Raw genomic sequence first — 3,522 nt, 5'->3', positions numbered from 1 at the left:
TTCAATAGCAAGGGAGTCGGCCACCATTATTTGAGTTTGGCAGAGACTCGAAGGCAGGTAGGGGGTTGGGAAAGCTTTACAGTGGAGAAAAGAGGCAGCTTCAGCTCAGGTGTGCCCGGACCAGGGCTACTGTGCTGGGGAAGCAGGAGGCAGCCTGACTTACTGTGAGCATCCTGTGTGGCTTGTTCGGTAGCGTGTTTAGGTTTCTCTGCTTGGTCCCACGTTGGAAATCGGGACAAAATCAGGAGGCTGTCAGTTATTCATCAAGTTCTGGTTGTTTTGTCAAGGGGAGTGTTAACCTTCTCTCCCTTCATACAAAAGTTCTGGGCATTTTGAACCAACGGCTACAGAGGGCATTGTTTGTCTTCCTGGACCAGTGGCTAGAGACAGCGGTCTGATGTCCTACAAGTCTGACTTGTAAATGGGGTGGCCGCTTCCTGGTTACTGTAGATAACGGCTTGGTTTCCTGGGCTGGTTGCTGCAGGTTGTGGGTCAGGGTTCTCTTTCTACCTATGGCCTGGCCACTGTCTGTTGGTACAGCCGATCCTCAGCTCCTAGAGGCAGCCGCTGGCACATGGCCTTCTCCTTAGGACGTTCACAACACGGCAGTTGCTTCTTCGGGACCAGCAGAGAGCATCTGTCACTCTAATGCGTTCTAATGTCACCGAAAATTCCTCACTATCAAGTTAAGAAGAAATAAAAAGGAATTTTATTCAATCCAAACTGAAGTTTATAACCTGGGAAGCAGATTCTCAGAAAGCTCTGAGAACTGTTCTGCCTGTTAGAAGTGGAAGGCGCAGTCACACACATTTTCGAGACAAAGGATTATACATCAAAGTGACATCAGATATTTTACATAAAGCTACGAAGGACACATAGTCCTGGTAAGCACCTACAAAGCGAGCAGCACGTCACCGTGACTCCCCACGGAGCTGGGAAAGAACACTTCTTTTAAGAAGTTGCATTGCGAGCATCAGAGGAAAGAAAAAAATCGATCTTTATGTTGGGCAGGCATTCCCATCTTTGAGGAGCTCTGGTTCATGTGTAATTCAGATGCATACTGCACAGCGGAGAAGGAGGGAGGAGGCCCAAACAAATGCAGAGAGAGAATTTTATGTTTCATTTTTCTTGTCCTGCCTTAAAATATAAATTTTAGGGGCTTCCCTGGTGGCGCAGTGGTTGAGAATCTGCCTGCCGATGCAGGGGACACGGGTTCGAGCCCTGGTCTGGGAAGATCCCACTTGCCGCGGAGCAACTGGGTTCGTGAGCCACAGCTACTGAGCCTGTGCGTCTGGAGCCTGTGCTCCACAACAAGAGAGGCCGCCATAGTGAGAGGCCTGCGCACCGCGATGAAGAGTGGCCCCCGCTCGCCACAACTAGAGAAAGACCTTACACAGAAACGAAGACGCAACACAGCAAAAATAAATAAATTAATTAATAAACTCCTACCCCCAACATCTTAAAAAAAACAATATATATATATATAAATTTTATTTCATCACTAGTAAGATGGGTTTTTTTTATATATGTCATTATGTATTCACAGGAGTGACAGCCATACCTTTGCCATGTTCTATAGGCTAGAAGTGAGTCACAGTCCTGTGCAAATGGGAGGAGAGGATTACAGGATGGAACTACAGGGCTGGGGAGCATGAGGCCCTCTGACCCCATGTCAGACTCTGCCTACTGCAGTGGGGGAGGGGAGGGGCCCTTGAGCAAGCGCCTCAAGCCCTGGAGAACATTTGTTGGTCACGCCCATTACTGGCTTCCACCGAAAACATCCCTGGTCCAGGTTTCATCTTTAAATTCGTAGAAGAAGCAACACTGGGAGAAAACCATTTCCCCCAGGCTCTGCCAGCCCCACCCTGGTGTCTCGAGGAAGGAATGCCCAGGGGCTGCTGGTCCTGGGAGCCTCCTTCCAGGGACAGTCACCACAGCGGGCTTTGGTGCTGCATCCAGGATGCTGGCTGATTCCGGTGGGGAAAGGGCCCATGGCCGCTGTTGCAGGGTAGTGGGGTCCGGGGGGAGAGGCAAGAGCAGAAATTAGAAGCTTTCTTCTTATTAAAAGTGGGAACTGATCACCTAATCCACTACCCAGTTCTCTGTCTCTCTAATGATGTAAGTGAAAAACTCTATTCCCTCAAATACCATCACATGCGTCCGTAGCGTTACTTGTCTCTTCCATGGCTTCCTTCACATGCAGGATCCCCTGGCTCCTGCTACGGGGTTTCTCGCCCATTCCTCTCCACCATCAGTGCTCTGTTATACACGGGGCAGCGGGGCTCAACCTTGGCCATACATTACACGCACCTGGAGAGTCTGATAAAACCCTGAGGCCCAGGTCACAGCCCTGACCTATTAGTCTCTAGGGTGAGGTGCCGGCCACAGCAGCTTTATAGCTATCAGGTGATTTTAATATGTAGCCAAAGTCCTAGAAAAGTCTAGAAGCTGCAGCCTGCAAATCAGTTCTTAGTCTTGCTATACTTGGGGATCACCTGGAAAGCTTTTAAAAAAACACTGATGCCCGGGCCCCAGCACCAGAGGTTCTGAGGGAACTGGTCTGGAGTGAGGTCAGGATTTTCCAAAGCTCCCCAGGTGATGGCAGCATGCAGCCAAGGGCGAGAACCGCTGGTCCTGCATCCAGATAGCAAGGTGCCCTCAGGGAACCGGCTTGGTCATCTGCTCTTCTCAGTAAGAAAAGGGGCATAGGCAGTTTAAGTGTGATGGATAATGAGTGTGACGAGAACACAAGGGTGTGTTACTTTTGTCCTGAAAGTTGAAATGATCGAGAATATTAGCTCAAGGATAGATCAGGTTCCCAGCTGTAGGCTAGTTTTCTAAAGGAGCCACTGGAATTTCCCTTTGCTATCACATTCAGCACGCTTTTTGGTTTTATAAGTAGTGTTAAGAGAACATCCCCCATCTCCTACATCGGGTAGTCACCTTGAGCTTGAGAAGCCGTCCCCAAACGTGCAGTGAGAGGTCATCATCCACTGGGGTTGCCGAGGGAGCCGGCCGGAGCCTGAAGGGTAGATCCGCTCGGCTGGAAGGAGAGAGACAGAGCAGCCAGGCCCGAGGTGCAGAGCTGGGCCCTGCAAGGCGTGTTGAACAACAAACCCAACAGACCTGGGAGAGGAGACGTCGTGTAGAGGACAAACGTCATCTGACGGCCTCGGTGACACTGTCATTGTCAGCTACAGGTTTACTTTTACAGGTGCGTCCTGCTCTGTAATCATAAGTCAGTTTTCTAGACTTTGTTTAGAGGTTGATTCTACAGACTGAACACCAATGAACCACATTAACACTGATAACCGGTGCTAACTCTGCAGCCTCATCGTGAGCTAAGATGAATTCTCCTTCTCTGTGACTCCAGCGTCACTACTCCCATGACATTTAAAGGGAAATGTTTCTAGCATCAAGGTCAAATGAATTCTCTTCTCGTCCCCCTTCAATTGCTCAAAATTATGATTGTGCTGTATTTCAGCTCAGTTCTTGTTTGAATCCTTATTTTCTTAAATGGTC

At 49.3% G+C, this 3,522-nt stretch overlaps 1 pseudogene; it reads right to left on the bottom strand.

The window, feature by feature from the left end:
• Positions 1 to 278: 278 nt before the first annotated feature.
• On the bottom strand, positions 279 to 321 carry LOC115861664 (U6atac minor spliceosomal RNA; annotated as a pseudogene).
• Between the last annotated feature and the right edge of the window lie 3,201 nt (positions 322 to 3,522).

This window comes from Globicephala melas, chromosome 15 (assembly GCF_963455315.2).
Source record: "Globicephala melas chromosome 15, mGloMel1.2, whole genome shotgun sequence".
In the NCBI taxonomy this organism is placed as follows: Eukaryota; Metazoa; Chordata; class Mammalia; order Artiodactyla; family Delphinidae; genus Globicephala; species Globicephala melas.
Note: the sequence above shows the minus strand (reverse complement) of the source record. Positions and strands in the feature narration are given on the sequence as shown.